This window comes from Gossypium hirsutum, chromosome D02 (genome assembly GCF_007990345.1).
Source record: "Gossypium hirsutum isolate 1008001.06 chromosome D02, Gossypium_hirsutum_v2.1, whole genome shotgun sequence".
Lineage (NCBI taxonomy): Eukaryota > Viridiplantae > Streptophyta > Magnoliopsida > Malvales > Malvaceae > Gossypium > Gossypium hirsutum.
In genome coordinates, this window is record NC_053438.1 from 43,089,479 (window position 1) to 43,116,235 (window position 26,757).

General features: G+C 34.6%; 3 non-coding genes across 3 annotated transcripts; all 3 read left to right on the plus strand.

Moving 5' to 3' along the window:
- The first annotated feature begins 5,588 nt into the window (after nucleotides 1-5,588).
- On the plus strand, nucleotides 5,589-5,695 carry LOC121215037 (small nucleolar RNA R71). Its single transcript, XR_005910773.1, has one exon. It is a non-coding gene; the product is annotated as a small nucleolar RNA R71 (small nucleolar RNA).
- A 5,716-nt stretch (nucleotides 5,696-11,411) lies between these two features.
- LOC121215116 (small nucleolar RNA R71) lies at nucleotides 11,412-11,518 on the plus strand. Its single transcript, XR_005910848.1, has one exon. It is a non-coding gene; the product is annotated as a small nucleolar RNA R71 (small nucleolar RNA).
- A 3,761-nt stretch (nucleotides 11,519-15,279) lies between these two features.
- LOC121215236 (small nucleolar RNA R71) lies at nucleotides 15,280-15,386 on the plus strand. The gene has a single exon (XR_005910965.1). It is a non-coding gene; the product is annotated as a small nucleolar RNA R71 (small nucleolar RNA).
- Nucleotides 15,387-26,757: the final 11,371 nt, after the last annotated feature.

The window sequence follows — 26,757 nt, forward strand, 5'->3', positions numbered from 1 at the left end:
AGTTTTCACCACACACAAGTTTATATGGAGACATACCAAATGGGGTTTTATACGCTATTCTGTATGCCCATAGTGCGTCGTCAAATCTAAATGGCCAGTCTTTCGTGTTCAGATGTACCGTTTATTCTAAAATTTGTTTAACTTCTTAATTAAACACCTCTGTTTATCCATTGGCTTGAGGATGTAATGTTGTCATTATTTGATGCCTTACACTATATTTAGCCAAAGTTGATTCAAACTGTTTACTTTAAAAATGATATCTTTCATCTCTCATGAAAGCTTGGGCAGTTTCGAATATTGAATATATATTTTTCCTAAAAAAAATTACTACTAACCTTGTATCATTTGTGGGTAGAGTAAATGCTTCAACCTATTTGGAGACATAATTTACAGCCTAAAGGATATAATTATTTTTGAATGAGCTTGGGAAGGTGTCGCGTGTGAATATAATATGCAAATGTGCAAGTGTACATGTCAAATCAATTAATAAAGTAGTAAGTAAGATCGGCTCCTTAGGGATTGAATAGGATTAATTTGGTTAAGCTATTACTATAAACTATATGAATCGGGCTTTGGAAAAATCGAATAACAATTTTTAAAGGAATAATCATGTATGCAATATTCAAATCAAATAACTAACTTAAATTGCAATGGCAAAGTTACGAAGACCAAGTTGAGAGGATCTACGCTATTGAATGGGATGGTTGGGATTACTAAGATTCTTTCCTCATAACACAATAATGCCATGGAAAAATCTTAACCGATCTATTATTCAGATTAAATCTAAGATAGTCTGGTTCTTTCAAAAGTTAAACTTCAAGCTACCCTACCTAAGGTTTTGCATGTCTACAAGCCTTAAAAAGGATACCCAACACTATTTCTTCCTCTCTATATAGAGCGCAACTCTATGTCTAGAGTGCTACGAGTATTGTATTGAATACTCGCTTGTATGATTCAATCATAATCAAACTCATCTAACATTTTTCAGAATTAAATCAAGTTTATAGACATACCAGGCATTCATCTATGTCTAGAGACTGCATTCATACATTTTAAAATAGCATAAATCGAATGAAATAGTAAATCTAATCAGAATAATGCCTTGGTCTTTAAAGGAACTAAAGATCCATCCAGTAATCCCAACCCGATTAGATTAGCTCATGAGTTGGAAATTAAAATCCAAAATGAAAGTATCATTCAACAACATATTTCCATAGTTAAAATTCACATAAATCAATTAAAATAATGAAGGAAAAACTTCAAGAAGCTTTCACCAATCCAGCTCTCAACTCTTGTGCTGCAATATCTTACGAACCCAGGGTTGAATTCTTTCCCTTTTTCCTTGTGTTGCTGCTTTGTTCCTACCCTACTACCCTCCTTCCTTACGTCTCTAGATCTCTAACGAGAAATTGTGTGAGAGGAAAAATCATCTCCTTCCTCTATTTTCTTTCTTTCTTTTTATAGGTTAGGTCCCTTTCTCAGCACACACTCTTTTCTCCCTCTTTTTCAGGTGGATATTTCTGGTATTCCAGCTGGCTGAGAGTGGCACGGATTGATAGGTGAGTCAACATCTTCCAGGAATTGTCATGGCTTTTGTGCTGGCAATCTATCCAACCTTTCTTCATGATAAAAATTCACTCATTCACATCTTTTCCTCCTTTTTGCACCTGCTATAAACAACACGCAATTCATTTCCTCCCACAAGTAAAAGTAACATATAGTGACATTGAAAACATAATCCAAGCTTTATGATGCAATGTTATAAAAATACTAATATAATTTCCTAAAATGCAACTAAATTTACTCAAGTACGAATACTTAACCAAGTCTAGAGGCCTAAAATATAACTCTTTTTAAGAGTTATCACACCCCCAAACCTGAGTTATTGCTTGTCCTCAAGCAAAATAAGCATGAATGCATAAACGTAATAATTGTCATAGCAACATAATCACCTTTGTATTGTTAGACCATTAAGAGAGGATTTTTTACTTCAGTTCTCAACAATCTTCTATGTCTAAAAAATTGATCAAGTTTCATAAGCTTATTTAGTGAAGGCGGGGTGAAAAATATTCCTCTAAAAGAAATAAAAATCCTAAGTACTCATCCAACTTTCACTATAGCAAGTATCTGTTAATTTACTTAGTTCATCTTTTAACTAACTCAATTTTCCCTTCTTATTTTTTCATTACTTATTCATTTATTATACCTATTTTTTTACTAGAGGATTCAGCTTGTCACATGATTCTTTGACTCGACAATTACAATGGAGTATACACTAAAGTGTCGAATACTCAATCATGTCACGATTTGAATACTTACTCATGAATCTAAGGCTTTTGACTAGAATGATATATAGAGTAAACAACTACCTCTTTAGCTACTCAACCTGTTACTACAGTAGAGTGCCTCTAATTTTCTTTTCTTTATTACACGCTCTTACTTGGACTCCCCTTTCTAGTCAACAGCACGATGGAGCAAACAAAGTGATGCTGACTTACTTGGCAATTCTAAGCATTGGAGTATTTGATGGCATTATTTTTCTTGAATTTTCTTAAACAATGTCACTTTATTCATTATCGAGTCTTGCCTTTGTACTGAATTTAGCTTCTCTAAGTTTATTAAAAGAAACTTACTATAGATCAATTATAATTGGAATTAAGACATCCTAATTTTAGGGATCAATTTACAAGCAAAGTATCCTAAGCTAAAATCACCTAATTTATTGTCAGAACTTTCTAATTTTATTTAAGAATTAAGCTCCTCATCGAACATTACAGACAAAAACACACTCATCACAGTCTAACCAATTTTTGGAAGTCATGTGTGCCATGGCAAAATGAATGACAAATTAACAAAAAAATACTAAAACAACATGCTCAACTAAATATCTAATGCAGTCTAGATGCACAATTCACCCCCAAACCTAAGGGATGCATTGTCCTTAATGCATGTACATATATGAATCATGAATGTAAGAACATATATATGTACATAATGAGATGTAATAGAGGGAGAAAAACTTTTCGAGCTTGGAACTGAATGGTGGTACTTTCATTACGATGAGTGGTCTTTCGTGCACTCATATTATAACGTATCGAACTTTTAACTAAATTGAGTGGCACAACCTCTTCTTCAATATAAAATATGGTGAGTTCATCAATAATCTGATCAATCTCATGATCATGTTCAATCATGGATTTAGTTGAAGGAGGTGGAATAGCTGCAGTGTAGTCGATTGGTGGTACAACTAAGGGATTTCATTCCTCTTCGTCCTCACGGTCAGTCTCAATACTGACAAAATCTGTTTTCTCTCACTCTTTCTCTGGTGCTTTGGGTGCATTCTCTTCATTGGAAGGATTCGTTTCAATAGGCTTTACATCACCGACCCCTTCCCCTTCTACTGTTTATTAAATAAAGGAAATGAAATAAATAAAAGAAATTTAAATCGAAAAAATGAAATAAAAATAAAAATAATTTTCAAGATGTTGAAGTTAAACATCTCGAAGATCTGACGATTGTTTGTCTCGCTCTACATTAACACCTTAGTAGTGCTTCAAACATTGTCCATTAACTTTAAATGTGTCCCCTATTTTCATGTCATTGACGTCAACAGCTTCATGCGAATATACATGAGCTACCAAACATTGTTCATCAAAATTGAAAGGTCTATTTTCCTCTAGCAAAGTGCACAAGGGTCTCCGCTCAAATGAATCTTCATCACTATCAAAATTGTTGTGGAAAAATCTCGTGAACTCTTCCTCCACTGCTACTCCTATCAAGTCAATGGTACGACATTCTTCATTATCATTAGCGCATTAAAAACATTGAATGTGACATGCTGATCATTCATCCTCATAGTCAGTTCACCTTTCTGCACATCAATTAAACTCCTATCTGTAGCAAGAAAAGGTCTTCCTCCACTGCTACTCCTCTCAAGTCAATGGCACAACATTCGTCATTATCATTAGCGCATTAAAAACATTGAATGTGACATGCTGATCATTCATCCTCATGGTCAGTTCACCTTTCTGCACATCAATTAAAGTCCTGTCTGTAGCAAGAAAAGGTCTTCCAAGAATAATTGGCACATCTTTGTTAGCTCCACAATCTAAAATAATAAAATCTACTGGAAAATTAAACTTATCTACTCTTTAATAGCACATATTCAATTTTACCTTTTGGATGTGCGTAGGATCGATCAGCCAGTTTCAATGTAATCGTAGTAGGTCTTGCCTTCCCAATTCCTAGCTTTTTGAAAATAAACAGAGGCATTATATTTATAGTCCTTCCTAAATCACATAATGCCTTACCAATATAATGATTTCAAATTAAACATGGGATAATGAAACTCCCTGGGACCTTCAACCTTGGAGGTAGTTTGTTCATCAACATTGTTGTGCATCCTTCAATGAGAGCAACAGTTTCAAATTCTCCTAATCTGCACTTCTTTGAAAATATATCTTTCATAAATTTCACATAATTGGGCATCACCTCCAAAGCTTCGACTAGCGGTATATTGATGTGGAGTTTCTTCAAGACCTCCAAAAATCTTTTGAACTGAACATCTTGTTTAGAATTATGGAATCTGAGGAAAAGGTGGCGCTGGCCTTCCTTCAGGTTGTTAATATTATTTTGTTGTGGCATTTTTATTGGTAGCACAATCCAATTCTATTACAACATTCTTTTGATTGGTCTGTTTTGTTGTAAACTTCTCCATAGATGGGTCTAAGTTATTTTTTTGTGTGAGATCTGAGCTGTCCTTGTTTGTAATGGCATCATTAACAACTCCAGGTAACTGAGTACCACTTTTGAGTGTATTGGCCTTGCAATGCTCCTTCCCTTGAGATCTTGAATTTTCAATGTCACTTGGCAAAGCTCGTTGAGGTTTTGAGTTTAACACATTGGCAATCTGCCCTACTTGATTTTCCAAAACTCTTAAGGATGCAGTTTGAATCTACATCACGATATCATTTTTTGTAATATATTCCTTCAATAGAGTTTCAATAGATGAAGAAGATGATGCTAAACTTTGTTGAACATTTTGTCATGGCATGGTTTTATTATAACCAAGAGGTGCATTTGTGGCATTCTGCCGAACAACATTGTTGGAGTTCACTATTCATTAATGATTCCAATTGAACATTGGATGATGCTTCAACCCTGGATTGTAGGTGTTGGAATATGGGTTATTTTTCTGGTTGAAATCACCCATGTAATACATAGAGGCTAGGTTTAATAGGCATTCATCAAAAACATGATCTTTCCCAAAATAAACACATGATAACTCGACTGTTTTCATTTCCTGAACTGTAGTAGGTTTCATTAGTGTTTTGATCACATTAGCTAAAGGTGATACATGATACATTAATGAAGTGATTGCATCAAGATCCAATGTTCCAGCAACTCTTATGCAAGTCCCCACTCTTGTAGTAGGGTATTGATAATCATTGTTGGCAATCTTTTCCAAAATCTCATATGTTTCGTTATGTGATTTATCCAGCAAAGTACCATTGGCGGACGCATCAACTACCATACTTGAATGCTTGTTTCATCCATTGTAAAAAATTTCCATGTGTGTCCAGTGTTGGAAACCATGCATTGGACATTTTATAAGTAATTCCTTGAATCGCTCCCAAGCTACATATAGTGGTTCATCCTCCAATTTCTAAAAATATGTGATGTCATTCCTAAACTTGGCATTCATATTTGGAGAATTATACCATAGCAAAAACCTTTGAAAAAGATCATTTCAAGATGCCATCATCCTTGATGGCAAAGTGTTCAATTATGCTCTAGCATGATCTCTTCATGAATATGGAAACAATTTAAGTTGTAGGGCGTCTTTAGGAATACCATATTGCCTAAATGAGTCACAGACTTCCAAGAAAAGTCTTAAGGGCAGTCGTGGATCTTTAGTAGGCAATCCACTGAACTGTCCTACCGTTTGCAGCATCTGAAAAATTACCGATTTCTACTCGAAATGTTGAGCTTGAATATGTGGCCTGACTATTCTTGGATTCAAATCATCTAAAATTGGCACAACATGCTCTCGAATGAGTCTATCTCAATCATCCATCATATGAGGAATAGGCAAACCAACATCTCGAGCATTCGTATGTAATGGATCTTCCCTGCCTGGATCATTTCCAATTCTAGCCATATCTTGCAATTCTTGTCTCTTTCTTCTCAAAGTTCACTCGATCTTTGAGTTAAAAGGATACTCTTCATTAGCAGTAATGTCTCTACTCATGGACTAACATCAAACCTATAGAAATTAAAAACTATAAAGTCAAATAAAACTAATGGAATTATATAAGAAAATAACAAAACTAAATTTCACCAAATTACTGATCCCAGGCAACGGTGCCAAAAACTTGTCGCATGTGAATATAATATGCGAATGTGCAAGTGTACACATCGAATCAAGTAATAAAGTAGTAAGTAAGATCGTCTCCTCAAGGATCGAGTAGGATTAATTTGGTTAAGCTATTACTATAAACTATATGAATCAGGCTTGGCAAAACAGAATAACAATTTGTAGATGAATAATCACATATGCAATATTAAAATCAAATAGCTAACGTAAAATGTTGTGGCAAAGATACGGTGACTAAGTTGAGAGGATCTACGTTGTTGAATTGAAAGGTTGGCGTACGAATATTCTTTCCTCGTAACACAATAATGTCATGGCAAAGTCTTAACAAATCTACTATTCAAATTAAATCTAAGATAGTCTGCTTCTTTCAAAAGTCAGGTTTCAAGCTACCCTCCCTAAGGCTTTGCATGTCTACAAGCCTTAAAAAGGATACCCAACAATATTTCTTCCTTTCTCTATACAAATTGTAGCTCTATGATTAGAGTGCTACGAGTATTCTATCGAATACTCGCTTGTATGATTTGCTCATAATCCAACTTATCTAACCATTTTCAGATTTAAATGAAGTTTAAGGACATACCATACATTCATCTATGTCTAGAGACTGCATGCATACATTTTAAAATAGCGTAAATCGAATGAAACTATAAACCTAAACAGGATAATGTCTTGGTCGTTAAAGGAACTAAAGATCCATCCAGTAATCCCAACCTGATGAGATTAGCTCATGATTTGGAAATTAATATCCAAAATGAAAGTATCATTCAACAACATATTTCCACAGTTAAAATTCACATAAATAAATTAAGATAATGAAGGAAGAACTTCAGGAAGATTTCACCAATCTAGCCTTCAACTCTTGTCCTGCAATATCTTACGAAGCCCAGGGTTGCATGCTTCTCTTTCTTCCTTGTGTTGCTACTCTGTTCCTTAGCTACTACCCTCTTTCCTTACGTCTTTGGACCTCCCACAAGAAATTGTGTGAGAGGAAAAACTGCCTCCTTCCTTTCTTTCTCTTCCTTCATTTTATAAGGTAGGTCCCCTCTCAGCAGACACTCTTTTCTCCCTCTTTTTCAGGTGGATAATTCTGGTACAAGTATAGCTGGCTAAGAGTGGCATAAATACACAGATGAGTCAACATTTTCCTAGAATTACCATGGCATTTGTGCTGGCAATCTACCCATCCTTTCATCATGATAAAACTTCACCCCTTCACTTATTTTTCTCCTTTCTACACCTGCTATAAACAACACGCAATTCATTTCCTCCCACAAGTAAAAGTAACTTATAGTGACATTGAAAGCATAATCAAAGCTTCATGATGCAATGTTATAAGAATACTAATATAATTTCCTAAATTGCAACTAAATTTACACAATTACGAACACTTAACCAAGTCTAGAGGCTTGAAATATAACTCTTTTCAAAAGTTATCACACCCCCAAACCTGAGTTATTGCTTGTCCTCAAGAAAAATATGCATGAATGCATGAACGTAATAATTGTCATAGCAACATAATCACCTTTGTATTGTTAGACCATTAAGAGAGGATTTTGTACTTCAGTTCTCAACAATCTTCTATGTCTAAAAAATTGATCAAGTTTCATAAGCTTATTTAGCAAAGGCAAGGTGAAAAATATTCCCCTAAAAGAAAGAAAAATCCTAAGTACTCATCCAACTTTCACTATAGCAAGTATCTCCTAATTTACTTAGTTCATCTTTTAACTAACTCAATTTTCCCTTCTTCCTTTTTTCTTCTAGCCTTATACATACTCAATTACATACATATTCATTTACTATGCCTATTTTTTTACTAAGGGATTTAGCTCGTCACATGATTCTCTGACTCGAAAATTACAATAGAGCATACACAAAATTTTCGAATACTCAATCATGTCACGATTTGAATACTTACTCATGAAGCTAAGGCTTTTGACTAGAACGATAGATGGAGTAAACAACTACCTCTTTAGCTACCCAGCATGTTACTATAGTGGAGGGCCCCTATTTTTTTTCTTTGTTACACACTCCTACTTGGACTCACCTTTCTAGTCAACAACACAATGGAGCAAACAAAGTGATGCTGACTTACTTGGTAATTCTAAGCATTGGATTATTTGATGGCATTTTTTTCTTGAATTTTCTTAAACCTTAACACTTTATTCATTATTGAGTATTACATTTATACTGAATTTAGCTTCAAGAATATCTAAGTTTATTAAAAGAAACTTACTATAGATCAATTATGATTGGAATTAGGACATCCTAATTTTAAGGATCAATATACAAGCAAAGTATCCTACGCTAAAATCACCTAATCCACTGTCACAACTTTCTAAGTTTATTAAAGAATTAAGCTCCTCATCAAACATCACAGACAAAAACACACTTATCACAATCTAAACAATTCTTGGTAGTTATGTGTGCCATGGCAAAATTAATGACAAATGAACAAAAAAAATACTAAAACAACATGCTCAACTAAATATCTAATGCAATCTAGATGCATAGTACACCCCCAAACCTAAGGGATGCGTTGTCCTCAATGCATGTACAGATATGAATCATGAATGCAAGAACATATATATATGTATGTAATGAGATGTAATAAAAGGAGAAAAACTTTCTGAGCTTGGAACTGAATGGCGGTACTTTCATTACGGTGAGTGGTATTTCGTGCACTCATTATATAAAACATCGGCCTTTTAACTAAATTAAGTGGTACATCCTCCTCTTCATTATCAAATTTGGTGAGATCATCAATAATCTGATGGACCTCACAATCCTATTCAATCATCGGTTCAGTAGAAGGAGGTGGAAAGGCCACAGTGCTGTCCACTGGTGGTGCAACTAAGGGATTGCTTCCTCTTCCTCCTCACGGTCAGTCTCAATGGTGATAGACTCTATTTTCTCTCATTCTTCCTCCGGTTCTTTGGGTGCATTCTCTTCATTGGAAGGATTTGTATCAATGGGCTCTGCGTCACCAACCCTTTCCCCTCCTACTATTTATTAAAAAAAGGAAATGAAATAACTAAGAGAATTTTAAATTGACAAAATGAAATAAAAATAAAAAAAACTTTCAACATGCTGAAGTTACACATCTCGAAGATCAACGGATTTTTTGTCTCGCTCTACATTAGCACCCTAGTAATCCTGCAAGTGTTGTCTATTAACTTTAAATGTGTCCCCTGTTTTCATGTCCTTGACATCAACAGCTCCATGCGGATATACATGAGCTACCAAGCATTGTTCATCAAAATTGAAAGGTCTATCTTCCTCCAGCAAAGTGCATAAGGGTCTCCGCTTAAATGAATCTTTATCACTATGAAAATTGTTGTGGCAAAATCTCGTGAGCTCTTCCTCCACTGCTGCTCCTATCATGTCAATGGCACGACATTCTTTATTCTCATTAGTGCATTAAATACATTGAATGTGACATGCTGATCATTCATCCTCATGGTCAGTTCACCTTTATGCACATTAATTAAAGTCTTGCCTGTAGCAAGAAAATGTCTTCCGAGAATAATTGGCACATTTTTGTCAACTTCACAATATAAAATAATAAAATCTACTGGAAAAATTAAATTTATCTGCTCTTTACCAACACATCTTCAATTTTACCTTTCGAATATGCGTAGGATTGATCAGCCAGTTGCAACGTAATCATAGTAGGTCTTGCCTTCCAAATTCCTAGCTTCTTGAAAATAGACAAAGGCATTAGATTTTTACTCGTTCCTAAATCACATAATGCCTTACCAATATAATAATTTCCAATTAAACATAGAATAATGAAACTCCTTGGGTCCTTCAACTTTTGAGATAGTTTGTTCATCAATATTCTTGTGCATCCTTCAATAAGAGCAACAGTTTCAAATTCTCCTAATCTACGCTTCTTTGACAATATATCTTTCATAATTTCACATAATTGGGCATCTGCTCCAAAGCTTCTACTAGTGGTATGTTGATGCGGAGTTGCTTCAAGACCTCCAAATATCTTTTGAATTGAACATCTTGTTTAAAATTATGGAATCATTGAGGAAAAGGTGGCGGTGGCCTTCCTTCAGATTGTTAATATTATTTTGCTGTGGCATTTTTATTAGCAGCTCAATCTGATTCTGTTACAACTCTATTTTGATTGGTCTAATTAGTTGTAAACTACTCCATAAATGGGCCTGAATTATTTTTATGTGTGAGATCTAAGTTGTCCTCGTCTGTAATGGCATCATTAACAATTCCAGGTAACTGAGTATCACTTTTGAGCGTACTTGCCTTGTAATGCCCATTCCCTTGAGATCTTGAATTTTCAATGTCACTTGGCAATGCTCCTTGAGGTCTCAAGTTTAACGCATTGGAAACCTGCCCTACTTGATTTTTCAAAGATCTTAACGGTGCATCTTGACTCTAAATCACGACATCATTTTTGGCCATATATTCCTTCAACAGAGCATCCATAGATGAAGAAGATGATGCTAAACGTTTTTGAACATTTTGTCATGGCATGAGTTGATTATAACCAAGTGGTGCATTTGTAGCATTCTTTCAAACAACATTGTTGGAGTTCATCATTCATTGATTATTCCGACTGAAGTTTGGATGTTGCTTCCACCCTGGATTGTAAGTGTTGGAATATGGGTTATTTTTCCGGTTGAAATTACCCATGTAATACATAGAGGTTAGGTTTGATGGGCATTCATCAAAAACATGATATTCCTCACAATAAACACATGATAACTCGACTGTTTTCATCTCCTGAACTGTAGCTAGCCTCTTTAGTGTTTTGATCATATTAGCTAAAAATGATACCTGAGCTGTTAATAATGTGATTGCATCAAGCTGCAATGTGCCAGCAACTCTTCTGCAAGTCCCCACTCTCGTAGTAGGGTATTGATAATCATTATTGGCAATCTATTCCAATATCTCATATGTTTTGTTATATGATTCATTCAGCAAAGTACCATTGGCAGACGCATCAACTACCATACGTGTATGCATGTTTAATCCATTGTAAAACATTTCCATCTATGTCTAGTATTGGAAACCATGCATCAGACATTTCTTAAGTAATTCCTTGAATCGATTCCAAGCTTCATATAGTGTTTCATCCTCCAATTTCTGAAAATATGTGATGTCATTCCTAAACTTGGCATTCATATTTAGAGGATTATACCGTAGCAAAAACCTCTGAAAAAGATCATTTCAGGATGCCATCATCCTTGATGGAAAAGCGTTCAATCATGCTCTGGCACGATCTCTTAATGAATATGGAAACAGTTTAAGTTACAGGACGTCTTCAGGAATACCCTGTTGCCTGAATGAGTCACAGACTTCCAAGAAAAGTCTTAAGGGAAATCGTGGAACTTTAGTAGGCAATCCACTAAACTGTCCTACTGTTTACAACATCTGAAAAATTACCAATTTCAATTTGCAATGTTGAACTTGAATGTGTAGCCTGATTATTCTTGGATTCAAATCATCCAAAATTGGCACAACATGCTCTCGAATGAGTCTGTCTCAATCATCCATCACATGAGGGATAGGCAAATTAACATCCCGAGCATTCGGATGTAATGGATGTACCCTACCTGGATCATTTCCAATCCATGCCATAGCTTGCAATTCTCGTTTCCTTCTTCTCAAAATTCTCTCGATTTCTAGGGTAAAAGGATACTCTTCATTAGCAGGAATGCCTCTACTCATACACGAACACCAAACCTGTAGAAATTAAAAGAAACAAAGTCAAATAAAACTAATTGAATTATATAAGAAAATAACAAAACCAAATTTCACGAAATTGACGATCCCTGGAAACGGTGCCAAAAACTTGTCGCATGTGAATATAATATGCGAATGTACAAGTGTACACGTTGAATCAAGTAATAAAATAGTAAGTAAGATCGTCTCCTCAGGGATTGAGTAGGATTAATTCGGTTAAGCTATTACTATAAACTATATGAATCAAGCTATGGCGAAATAGAATAACAATTTGTAGATGAATAATCACGCATGCAATATTAAAATCAAATAACTAACGTAAAATATTGTGGCAAAGATACGAAGGCCAGCTTAAGAGGATCTATGCTATTAAATTAGAAGGTTGGGTTACTAAGATTCTTTCCTCGTAACACAATAATGTCATGGCAAAATCTTAACAAATCTACTGTTCAGATTAAATCTAAGATAGTATCCTTCTTTTGAAAGTCATACTTCATGCTACCCTACCTAAGGCTTTGTATATCTAAAAGCCTTAAATAGGATACCCAACACTATTTCTTCCTTTCTTTATACAAAGCACAACTCTATGTCTAGAGTGCTATGAGTATTCTGTCGAATACTAGCTTGTATCATTCAATCACAATCCAAATCATCTAACCTTTTTAGAATTAAATCAAGTTTATGGACATACCATACATTCATCTATGTCTAGAGACTGCATGCATACATTTTAAAATAGCACAAATCAAATGAAATAGTAAATCTAATTAGTATAATGCCTTGGTCATTAAAGGAACTAAAGATTCATCCAATAATCCCAACCCGATGAGATTAGCTCTTGAGTTGGAAATTAAAATCCAAAATGAAAGTATCATTCAACAACTTATTTCCATAGTTAAAATTCACAGAAATAAATTAAGATAATGGAGGAAGAACTTCAGGAAGCTTTCGCCAATCCTGCCCTCAACTCCAGTTCTGCAATATCTTGCAAAGCCTAGGGTTGAACGCTTTTCCTTCTTCCTTGTGTTGTTGATCTGTTGCTTAGCTGCTACGCTCCTTCCTTGTGTCTCTGGATCTCCCACGAGAAATTGTGTGAAAGGAAAAACCACCTCCTTCCTCTCTTTCTCTTGCTTCTTTTTATAGGGTAGTTCCTCCTCTCAGCATACACTCTTTTTCTCCCTATTTTTTAGGTGGATATTCTAGTACAAGTACAACTGGCTAAGAGTGGCACAGGTTGACAGCTGAGTTAGCATCTTCCTAGAATTACCATTAAATTTGTGCTGGCAACCTATCCAACCTTTTGTCATGAAAAAGCGTCACTCCTTCACTTCTTTTCTTGCTTTCTGCACCTGCTATAAACAACACGCAATTCCTTTCCTCCCACAAGTAAAAGTAACATATAGTGACATTTAAAGCACAACCCATGATGCAATGTTATAAAAATACTTATATAATTTCCTAAAATGCAACTAAATTTACTCAAGTACAAATACTTAACCAAGTTTAAAGGCCTGAAATATAACTATTTTTAGGAGTTCTTAGAAGGGACCCATGAAATCAATTCCCCACACATCAAATACTTCCACCTCTAAAATTCTGTTCCATAGCATTTCAACCTTATTTGATGTAGTTCCAGTTCTTTGGCATCTGCCACACTTCTATACAAAATCTTAGGTTTCTTTGTTTATGATGGGCTAGTAGAATCACGATTGCAATATCTTTTTAGTGGTAATTTTTCCTCTGAAATATCCACCACACGGTGAGGTGTGACATCCTTATAAAATATCATTTATCTCTTCTTTGGCTATGCCTCTTTAAATCAATTGATCTGCACACTGCTGAAAAACATATGGTTCTTCCCAAATGTATTTTTTTGACTCGTGTATAATCATTTTCTTTTTTTTGCCAAGAAGATTTATTGGAAAGACCCCTCGAGCTATATAGTTAACACAATCGGCATACCATGACATTTTATCATCCCTGTGCCTATCTTGATACCACTCCACCTTAAATAATTGTTCATCATTGAAAGTTTCTTTTACTTCTTCATCATTTTCTATTTTTGTTTTGTTTTCCAACGTTGTTAAGTGATCAGCTATTTGATTTTTTGTTCCTTTCTGATCTATTATCCAAAGGTCAAATTCTTGAAGCAATAAAACCTACCTCATCAATCGAGTCTTCATCTCTTTCTTTTTCATAACGTATACTCTGTTTGCCAGTAGGTAAATCTGCATCCAAAGAAGATATTAAAATATCTGAATTCACTAAGTCAGGGTTTACCTTATCAGACTTTGCAGATTCTGATTCCTTTGGTGTAGGAACTTCAACATCTGGTTGACTTCCCTCATTTTCAACATGCTCATCTTCAACATCAATCAATCGGGGTTCTAGAGTCTTACCACTTCGCAATGCCACTACCTTGATATGTTCTTTACCCAAATTCTTTGGATTCTTAGTATTGCTCAGCAAGGTTCCTTGCGGTCTATTACGAAGCTCCGTAGCCAACTGACCCATTTGGTTTTCCAAATTTTTTAGTGTTTCTGCTTGGCTTTGGATCAAAGCATCATTCTTTGCCATGTACACTTTCAACAAGTTCTCCAAAGTATTTGATGCCTCAGCTTAAGTTGGTTTTGGAGCTTGTCGATTAAACCCTTGAGATTGTTGGGTCTTTGCTGCAATAAGTTGTTGTTTGGTCCATTTCCTTGGTTGCTCCAAGAGAAGTTAGGATGATTACGCCATGAAAGATTGTAGAAGTTGGACTGGGGTCCTTGTCCACTCCTATTTTGATATTGGTTCCCCACATAGTAAACTAACTTGGGATTTGATGGACAATTCTCAAAAGAATGACCTTCCCCACAGTACACACAGAAAACTACTTCAAACGGACTTGGTGGTTGAGCTGCAAAATTATTAGTACTATTAGTGGTTAACTGTTTTAACATAGAGAAAATAGACGATACCTGAGCTGATAACAAAGTGAGAGAGTCAACTTCATGAACTCCGGCTACACATCTTCCTGAAGCTATTTGATTTGTTGGCCATTGATAGTTATTACTCCAATCGCCTTGATGGTCTCATACGCCTCATTATAAGACTTAGACAAAATTGCACCATTCGCGGAAGCATCTACCATCAATCTTGTATGTACATTGAGACCATTATAGAATGTCTCCAACTAGATACAATGAGGAATTCCATGATGAGGACACTTACGAAGTAACTCCTTGAATCGCTCCCAAGCCTCATACAAAGACTCGTCATCCAATTGTTGGAAAGTTGTGATCTCGTTCCTCAACTTAGCATTTTTGCTAAGTGGGAAATACTTAACCAAAAATCTCTCTGCTAATCCTTTCCATGTAGATATGGAACTTGGTGACAATGAATTAAGCCATGCTTGTGCTCGATCTTGCAACGAGTACGGAAACAACTTCAACCTTAGTGCATCTTCAGTCACACCGGCTATCTTGAATGAATCACTCACCTCCATAAACAATCGAAGGTGGAGATGTGGATCTTCCTTTGGCATACCACTGAATTGACCCACTGTTTGTAGCATTTGAAACATCACTGGTTTCAATTCAAACAGGGTTTCCTCAATAGCTGGCCTTCTAATTCCTGAGTTTAACTCACTGAAAAGTGGCACAGCATATTGTCTAATGCATCGATCCCTATCATCGGCAATAAGGATAGGATTTTGTACACGATCGGCTTCATTACCTTGGTCTTGATTCTGATTTCCAAGGTCCATCTCGACTTGTCTTTGAGCTATTCATTCACGTCTTCTTTGTCTGAAAGTTCGCTCAATTTTAGGGTCTATAGGGAGTAAATCTATAATTTGATCTATGCCTATAAACACCTGAAAATAAAATCACAAAAATTATAAAGAATAAGTTAGTAATTTTAGAAATAAATCAAATTGAAAATAAATAATTTCACTAGAAAAATGACCATGGCAACAGTTGACAATCCCCGGCAACGGCGCCAAAAACTTGTAACACTCGGGTTTGTGCAAGTGTACACAGCCGTTACCAAGTAATAAGTAAGTATCAAGTTATCGTCTCCATAGGGATTGTATTTGTGCTAAGTCACTTAATTTGTAAAATTATATCAACAATTTGGTAAATAAAAAAACACAATATAGTTGAGAAGTGGTGATTAAAATATATTAAACTAAATGCAATGATCCCTAATGTAAATTATCCTAAGTATGCAAACTATATGAATGAAATAGATTTTAGTAAAATTAAACACAATTTGCAACAATTATAACACAAATAAACTAGGATAATTACTTTAATTAAACTCAATTTATTATCAACATGTTTAATAACATTCGAAAAAATATTCCATGGCAACTCGATCTTTCATTAGTTTGGAAACCTCATTAGGTCCTTTCGGAATCCTTTATTTAGTAAAATATGTATTTTACTGATCCTTATTTACAAAGGGTTTCTTAGCATTCGTGTGAGGTAACAGGGACGTGTTAGGTTTGAAACAATTTAATCACACAAATCTAAAAACTATGCAGATAATAGAGCTTGGTTAGAGTTGTTATGCAACCTACAATTTAATCGAGTTAGGATCTAAATTGAGCTTGGTTAGCTGTAGTCTGGTTAGGATCGCTCAGCTAATTCAGGTGCATTTCAATCATGTATGAACGAAATACAGACTTGATTTTAATTAAAAACACGATTGATTGGGGCACAAACATTATAAGCATGAATCAAATAAATATTATTTAATCAAAATAATCATCCTAGCTTAAATAAAATTAAGCTATCATTTTTGTAACCAAGAACAAAGAACACATAGCAAACATATTTATATTAAATTAAAGAAAAGAAAGATTAAACCCAATTCAGAGTGGCTGTCACCCAAGACTCTGATTGACGACGCTCATTCGCTTCTTTGCTTTACTCCTTTGCTAATGGCTCTCCAAGGTGGCCGACCAAGGGTTCTTTAAGAGGCTTAATTGCTAAAATCCTTATGCAAGGATGATGAAGGGGAAATATAGCTAAAAGAGTTGAGAGAATGATGAATGAGTGAGAGATGATGTGATGAGGGATGATTGAAAAAGTGAGAAATGAATTCTTATTTATAGGTGAGACAAGGGAGCTATTTTGCTAAAAATAGGAGTGTCCATCCTTTGAAACTTCCTCCAAGTGTGGCCGGCCATGAATTGAGGAGAAGTGGTTGATTTTTCCTTGATTTTTGGTCAATTTGAGTGCCATAACAACTCAGGACTAAGACTCAGTCATCAGCAAATCTTCGGGAAAATCTCTAATTTCTTTAACTCTTCAAGGACTTCGTATAATTAAACCAAAAAATGGTTGATGACATCCAAGTGTATCTGAAAATTGGTTTGACATGGTCCCCAATTTGGACGGTTTTGCAATTAGAAGAAAACTCTTAGACCTGTCCAAAAATAGTAGATAGTTTAGAGGACCAAATAAAATAATTTAACCACTTTAATTAATCAATTACTTAATTAATTAAAACCCAATTTATTAATGAAATATTAAAAATGAATTATTAAATATAAATTTATATTTTATTATTTAATTTAATCATGCATGGCCCACTTTATAGTTTAAAAATATAAAATAAGCCATTTTATGCATGAAAGCTATATAATAAAGTATAAATCACATTTTAATAATTTTATGTCCTAATTTCATATTTTCTCATATTTCATTAATTTATTAAACAATTAATTGGTTTTAACAACAAATTTAAGTAAAAAGGTGATGAATTATATAGGAAAAATCCTATATATATTTTAGTTTACAAGATGTCTTCAATGCGTTCGAATATCTATCTCTCAGCTTCGAAACACACTTTGAATCACTCGATTTTGAGTTTATGAGCTCAAGTTATGACTGTTTTAGTGAAGACTGCGCAAGTAGAATTTTTGTACGGGATTATGACGGGAATTCTGAGTTTCGGCTTTTTAATTCGAGTTTAAATCATATTGGGTTCAGTTTTTGGGATTAATCTTTATTATATATGAGACCAATATTGTATTTATCAGCTCTTATTATTTTATTATTCTGAATTTTTATTAATTATTAAGACGTTTAAGTTATTTAGGATTTTTATGTCAACAAGAAAGTTTAATTTAAAATTACTTCTTGTTTAGATTAATTAGAGTTCTAGTATACTTAAGAGTTTTGTTTAGATTTATTTAGCTAGCCTATATATAGGCTTTTGCATTGTACACAAATGATTCAATTCATTATTATTCAACTTTTCCTTGGAGTTTATAAATTCTTGTTCAGTTTTCTTTTTCTATATAAGAATTTCTCTTGCCCAGTTTTCTTTCAAGGAGGGGAAGTTAGAGTCGCTTAAAGGGGGTTGTATATTCTTTGTGTTTCCAAGGCTTCTTAGGACTTCTGCATACCACGTTCTATCTTTCCATCTATCTTCTTTATTTTCTTCCTTATTGTTCTAATCGTAGATTTATTATTTTATTTTATTTATCTTGGTTATTTATTTTAATTGTTTTATCTAATTTGGATTTGATTGCGTTTCAGGTTGTGTAAAAAATCTAAGTTTTTTTTCGAACATCTAGAGCCCTAAGTCAAATTCGTGACTTTTAAAAACTTTACAATTCGCTTCTGCATTCATCCTTCTCACTCTTTATCATAAATTGTCTACAAATACCAGTGTGTCCCAAGACATTTCTTACCCCACGAACCGTAGTGGGAATAGGTAGATTTTTTAAGACTTCAATTTTTTCTTTATTTACTTCCAGACCTTTCTTAGAGATATGATGTCTTAAAACCATTCCTTCTTTCACCATAAAATGACACTTTTTCCAATTAAGTACTAGGTCTCCTCACGTCTTCTTAATACTATCTCGAGATTATCTAGCCATTCCCGAAAGAAATCTCCATAGACCGAGAAATCATCCATAAACACATATATGTCATCCTCCAACATATTTGCAAAAATAGTAGTCACACATCTCATAAAAGTTGTTAGTGCATTGCATAACCCAAATGACATGCGCTTAAAAGCATATGTACCAAAGGGACATGTGAATGTGGCTTTTTCTTGATCGTTCGGGTGTATGTGGATGTGATGGTATCCAAATTATCCATCAAGAAAGTAATTGTAACATCCCAAATTTTTAGTTTATAGTTCGTAAAATTATTTCAATAATGAGCTATTGGCTTAATGGTTAAGGGACAATTAGGAGATAGTGTAATTGCCTTAGAGACTCGAGTTTGAATCCCTAGGTTTAAATATAACTTTTTAACAGAGAAATTAGCTTTTCACTCTCATTTTTGGTTCCTAGTCGTTCCTCTCCTCTCCCTCTCCCATTTTCTATCAAATTTTCCCCTTTCTTCTTTCTTGTGTCGTCCCAAATAGTGTAATTCTCACCATTGTTATGCTATCGTTTAGCCTATTATTTTTGCTTTCATTTTTCTAGCAATATTACTTATATTTAAAATATTTAAATTAGTCCTTTTCTGCTCTAAAATTTCTCAAACTCAGCCTCTCCTTCCTACCATTAAATCATCGTTGTTGCCCATCTTCTCCACTCGTAGTGGTGTCGGTTTGTTCCCTTTTCCCTCTCCTTTATTTTCCTTCTATTTTCAATTATTTCTGCTACTTTTATAGCCATTTTATTACTGTTTCCAGCCTCTAAAATTCATCCCCATTTCTGCCAAAAATCATTTCTTGTGCCGATCCTAAACCGATCCTTTTGTTGCCTCCATTGGAGGTGTTGCCGCCCTTGGAGCACCATTGTCTTGGCCGCTATTTTTCCTTCTTTTGCTGCCCCTTACATCATTTTTTTATTCAATATTTCTCTATTTAAAATGACCCTTAACATTCCAAATTAAGGTTGTATTCAATCTCTCTCATTTGACATCTCAAATCTAATGAACGGGAAGCGTTAGTGTAGTTTTTACAAGTAATTGTGTCGTAATGTTTCTCTTAAAAGATATTTATTTGGTCGATTGATCTAAGGCCTTTAATTTTTTATTGGTTACTAATTTTTAGTAATTTTTTAATTGAGGTGTTGATCGAAACGTCTCGGGTTAGTGGTGAAGTCAGATCACATTCGCACTCTCATTTCGCATCGGATCAGTGTAAGTTCTCTCGATATTTTGAATATGAAAATTCATGCTTGTAACACTGCTTAGGCCAAACCCTTAATGGTGTTCTAAGGTTGATAATTAATCATATTTTAATGTATTAATTTTTGATTTTGGGTTTAGGCTCATCTAAGGATTAGGAGCGGAAGTGCAGATTTAACGGTTTAGTGCTGCAATTTTCAAAACTAAGGTGTGGGTCTTTCCTTTGTGTAATTAGCCTAAAGTTAATATTTTATGATTAAAATTGGTAAAATATCCTTGCTATTTATCGCTTGGAAGAATGCCCTAAAAGCAAATAAATGGTGTGTCGAACAAGGTACGTACTTAATTGGTAGAGTCGTTTGTTACAGGCCCTATTTGGGATTGTATGATTGTGTATGGCATGTATGCATTGTTTGAGTATGCACCATTATTCCGGTTGACTGTATGTATGTTGTGACATAGTACATATTGATTAAAGTATGATAAGTAATAATCATTGGACGGAAGGAAAAGCATGCTAAAAATTGTGACACTATTCAATATGCCTATGAAGTTGCCATGACTGATATTGTGTTAAGCATGTGTTGTGTTACATTTTATGCATGGCACTAATAGTACTAAAAGCGTGTTCACATGCCATTAATTCTATTATTTGTAAGTAAACAACACATACCTCGTTATTGTTTATCAAAAAGCATGATAAACATGCCATTGTACCGAACTGTTATTGATAAGCATGATTTGCTCCACTAATAATATAACATTATGCATTAGCTTTGGGTTGGGTTTTGTGGATGATGAAGGAGTTCCGTAGAGTACCGTCAACATTTAAAGTCCGCAATATTGAGTCAGTATACTACACCTAGAGTATCGAGGAGATTGGGCGATTTAATCGTATTATTGGCAATTTTAACTACATTACTAATATTAGTGGCAAGCCCACATTACCGACAACTTGTCTGTGTTTTACCAGCAATTTAACTACATTATTAATTGGTAGTTTATCAACATCTTCGGCAATGACACGACCACGCCCCAAGCCTCTCTAAGTCCTAACTTAGAATGCATCAAGCTCCCAAAAGGACCAATGACCCGAGCTCGATCTAAGCACCTTCAAGAAGCTGTTTCAGCTTTGTTTCTTAAACTTTGGAAGGAGAATCAGCTCCTTGATGATGTTAAAACTCGATTCAATATCTTGAAGATTCCATGCACCTTAGTGCAAGCTGACTTTAGCTCAATTTCAGCTCCCTGAACTACACTTAGCTCAAATCAGCTCATTTCAGCTTGTTTGAGCTCAATTTAGCTTACTTTCATCTCGTTTCTTTTATCATTTAAATAAATTAAGTATTGACTTTAATTTATTCAATTTTATACAGCTCATGACCAAATTTCCTAACTCAAATTAGTTCATTAATTATTTCACATCTATTTGAGCTAGCCGAATTTAATTACTAGCTAGACATTTATTTAAGTGTTTTTAATTTGTCCTAGCATATTATTTAATTTGTCTACATGCTGTTTTGTCCAAGATCAGCTGAATCTATAACCATTTAAATTGTTTAAATTCCTTGTAGGTTCAGCGAATGTGAAAGGGAGCAATTAAGGTTGATTCATGCACTGTTCGGTTCAATAGATGGCATTTAAAGGAGCACATGTATTTGGGACGTTCATGCAAGAGGGAGCTGCTAAATGTTCATGTATTTGAAGATTCATTGATCGCATTTATCTAGCTAGCTAGTGGCGTCAACCCGACTATTTGAACTTATCACCATTCTGGTGTGGCATTCAACCATCTTTTTATACCTTTGGTTCCTACCTCTTTATAGGTAACGGGTCAAGGTCCATATTCTACCTTTCGTATTTTCCACCTTAAGTGATATAAGTCCCGGGGCAATACTCTCTATAGTATTGAATCGTTCTTGATACTTAAGTTCACTTTTCCATTTCCATCCTATTTATTAAATATAAACTTTATTTCTTTTCTTATTACACCGAACCTACAAAATATCCAAATTTAGCCTATCTTTTGAACCATTTTTAAAAGCCTTCCGCTTAAACTGAAAACAATCTTCATCTTAAAACAATTTCGAACAAACTTATCGTTGACGATCGGGCATCTTAAGTGAACTCGACTCAATCAACCGAGCCGAATCACGTCATTTGGTATCAGAGCTTGCAAAACGAGGAGCATCGACGTTCGTATCAAGCTCGAAGTAGGTTCGTAACGTGAAAAAAAAATCAAAAAAATTCAAGTTGTAATTTTTCTTTCTTTCTTTGTATTTCATCTATTGTAATTGAAAAAAAAAGAAAAGGGGAAATTACGAAAAAAAGAACAAAAAATTTAGAATAAAAAAACGAGAACGAAGTAAAAAAAATTCGAAAAAAAGTAAAGTGTTGGAATTTTTGTTTATTCATTCTTTGTGTTTTTCGATCAAGTGAGTTTCCCTATTCTTCTTATTCTACCTTCTTAAATGCCACATCTTAAACCGAATTTGTTTTTGTTTTAGCCTACCTTACACCATTTCATTATTCCCTTTGTTATCCATTTTGAAACCGACTCTCAAGCAGCAAATTAAATCTAACGAGACGAATTACGAAATTGAGAGACGAGGTCGAGAGGTAAAAGGCACGAGTGAATTACATCGAAAGAAAAGGCCAAAAATTGAGTGTAAACACGAGTGCGAGTGAAAATCACTATTTCCTTTTCGAGAGAATTGGTGAGGATTTTGTGGTGAGGTATTTATTTTTTGTTTCTGAATCAACACTTTCGTTTTTCATCAAAATTAATCATGTCTCTAGAAAAGTTTCCAGCTTTTGAATTTCAATATTTGTTGAAAGAGATGGAGTGCATGCTCGATCGAAAAATTAAGCCAATCCAAGAAAAGCTAGATCATCGAGCAATAGCTCTACGTCGAGAAATGGAGTTAAGATCATCACGACGACACTACTCGACAAGAGAGTCTTATCAAGACTCCTATTCAACAAGGCGTTCGAGACCAAGAGAAGCAAACTCCGAGTTTGAGTCCTTCCAAGATGATAAACGAAAAGGTAGACATGCATCTACAAGTGCATCAATTTATTCATCTATGAAGGTTGGCTTACGAAGAGGCGAACGTGCTTCAAAGTAATTAGCCTCGGAAGATCTATCACAAAGAGATGATCGTCTTTTGTATGAAGAACCCTTTTCTTATTCTAACGAAAGGCTTCTCATTTTGATGATTTCTCCTTTTGTAATGAAATAAAAAAAAAGTGAAAAAGAAAAAGAACTCAAAAAAGTGATTGAAAAAGAAGAAAAAGAGAAAGAAATTGAAAAAGAGAAAAAATTGAAAAAGAAAAGAAATCGAAAAAGAATTTGAGAAGGAAGAGAGTGAGCAAGAACAAGTGAGGAATGTTTCCACTAACCAACATATGAGTTTTCCTCGTGTTGCTTCTTCTCAGGTTTTTGAAGAATTCAGTGACGATGATTTTCAACTTCAATATTTTTCCAAGGAGAGAAGGTTCACTTTGGTTGAAAAAGGTAACGTTCTCAACGATCCTAGTTCGCTTATGCCAAAAGGTAAGCAAGGTATGAGTTCTAAAAATTTTAAAGCACCTCTGCCTTATTCGATTGTTGATGGACACCTTGTTGATGATTTGGCCTTTAGAAAGGATCTGAACTCTTATGTGGTTACTTGCCATCCTTTGATTAATGATAATATATTTGTGTTGAATGATGGCAAGAAGAGTAACACTTTTGGAAATTATGATGTTGATGAGTTAACAAATGAAATAATAATTATTCGACATTTGCAAGATAAGAAAACATATAAACCTTTCCATTTGCTTGATCTTGGTAAACATGTGCACTCATTGATTTGTTGTGAGAAACTACCTTGTCTAAACAAGGATATGAATGTTTGAAAACATGCATGTCTTTGATTTGTTTGTTTGTTAAAACGATGACATGTAAAATGGTTAGTGCATTTGATTTTGAAGCTGGTGTATCTAATTTGCCTTGTTATACAAATTCTGCATGTTTGAGTATGATTGATCGAGTGACACTTGGATTACATGATCGTTTGGATTAATTCTTGATGAATTTTGATTATAATTTCGATTTGATTCTTATGCATTCTCTATTGCCCAGTATGGAGATCCATTTTGAAAAGGTAAGAACCACTTTTACTTTTGATCCCGGTATTGAATTAAGTGCTCAATTTCTAAATCATTTTGAAAAGGTTAATTCAACCGCAAAGCTTCGGCTACACTATAGTTCCGAGGAGAGAAGATTTGTGTTAATGGAAAAAGGTAAAATCGACCCTTATCTTTTTGCTCCTAAAGGTAAGGTGCTTGAAACGTGTTTGTTCTCTTTAGATAGTGAGAAAGATCGTGTTGATGATTTGGTTCATGTAAATCACTTAGACCGCGACTTGCTTGACTGTCCTATCTTGTTTATTGATGATCTATCAATTTTTTTTGTTGATAAAAAGATTCTTGTTTTTGATTATTGTGATTTTGTTGGTGACCATATGATTAAATGGAAATTACAAAGGCCAACTATGCAAGACCATGAATCTTCTAACACTTTTCATTTGCCTATTTGTGATGCCTACTTACATCTTTTGACTCATTATTCGCATTTAGGCTATGATTTGTGGAAACCAATTGGGATTTTTGAATGTCCCACAACATATCTGCTTTTGTCTATATTGTTTGAAGAGACATTGAAAAGTAAGATATTTTGTTGGCATGATTGCAAATGTGGTATTTTGCATCAGTCCATTCGAATGCATTGCACTTGTTTTGTTTTAATTATGCTTGGACTCCAAGTTTGTTTGCGTTGCTATTTGTTAACTCATGTCTATTCTTTTCAGTTGACTCAACTGCCATTCGCCCCTTTCGATCGAGGAAAGTCAAGTAAGAGGAGCTATGTTCGAGTGAATGCACCGCTCGACTTGAGGGCAAGTCATTTTGAAGAAGGGGGGAATGACGTGACCACGCCCCAAGCCTCTCTAAGTCCAAACTTAGAATGCATCAAGCTCCCAAAAGGACCAATGACCTGAGCTCGATCTAAGCACCTTCAAGAAGCTATTTCAGCTTTGTTTCTTAAACTTTGGAAGGAGAATCAGCTCCTTGATGATGTTAAAACTCGATTCAATATCTTGAAGATTCCATGCACCTTAGTGCAAGCTGACTTTAGCTCAATTTCAGCTCCCTGAACTACACTCAGCTCAAATCAGCTCGTTTGAGCTCAATTTAGCTTACTTTCATCTCGTTTATTTTATCATTTAAATAAATTAAGTATTGACTTTAATTTATTCAATTTCATACAGCTCATGACCGAATTTCCTAGCTTAAATTAGTTCATTAATTATTTCATATCTTTTTGAGCTAGCCGAATTTAATTACTAGCTAAACATTTATTTAAGTGTTTTTAATTTGTCCTAGCATATTATTTAATTTGTCTACATGCTGTTTTATCCAAGATCAGCTGAATCTATAACCATTTAAATTGTTTAAATTCCTTGCAAGTTCAGCGAATGTGAAAGGGAGCAATTAAGGTTGATTCATGCACTGTTCGGTTCAATGGATGGCATTTAAAGGAGTACATGTATTTGGGACGTTCATGCAAGAGGGAGCTACTGAATGTTCATGTATTTGAAGATTCATGGATCTTATTTATGGAGGAAAATACATTGGGACGTTTCATGCCTGATTCATGTATTTTCAAAATGACCATTCAAGTATTTCAGGCACATTAAGGCCTCATTCGGCCAAGGGAGATGTATGAGCATTGAAGGGGCTGCACATTCATGGAATTATGGAAATTCTTCAAGGTTAAGGATGCATGAATCCATCAAGTGAAGCATCATGATGGTTCGGCCAAATTCATGTATCCTCTTCAAGCATGATCAGAATTTTAATGCTTTTTGTGTGAACACGTTAAATAACTATATGAACATAATTTAAGTTAGTGTGAACAACATAGATGCTGAATATGAATAGGCATTTTAGGTCTACAAATAGTTTACTCATCTTTGTAAAAAAGGTTAGACATTTTTTATTATTAAAACTTGATTGTGAGGTTACCTCCTTTCTTATTTCGTTTGAGTCTCATTTTGACTTATCTAGCTATCTAGTGGCATCAACCCGGCTCCTTGAACTTATCACCACTCTGGTGTGGCGTTCATCCATATTTTTATACCTTTGGTTCCTACCTCTTTTTAGGTAACGGGTCAAGGTCCATCTTCTACCTTTCGTATTTTCCACCTTAAGTGATATAAGTCCCGGGGCAATACTCTCTATAGTATTGAATCGTTCTTGATACTTAAGTTCACTTTTCCATTTCCATCCTATTTATTAAATATAAACTTTATTTCTTTTCTTATTAAACCGAACCTACAAAATATCCAAATTTAGCCTATCTTTTGAACCCTTTTTGAAAGTCTTCCGCTTAAACTGAAAACAATCTTCATCTTAAAACAATTTCAAACGAACTTCTCGTCGACGATCGGGCATCTTAAGTGAACTTGGCTCAATCAACCGAGTCGGATCATGTCACTTTGGCTTGCACTATTTGGACTTTGATAAATGTGTTATCGG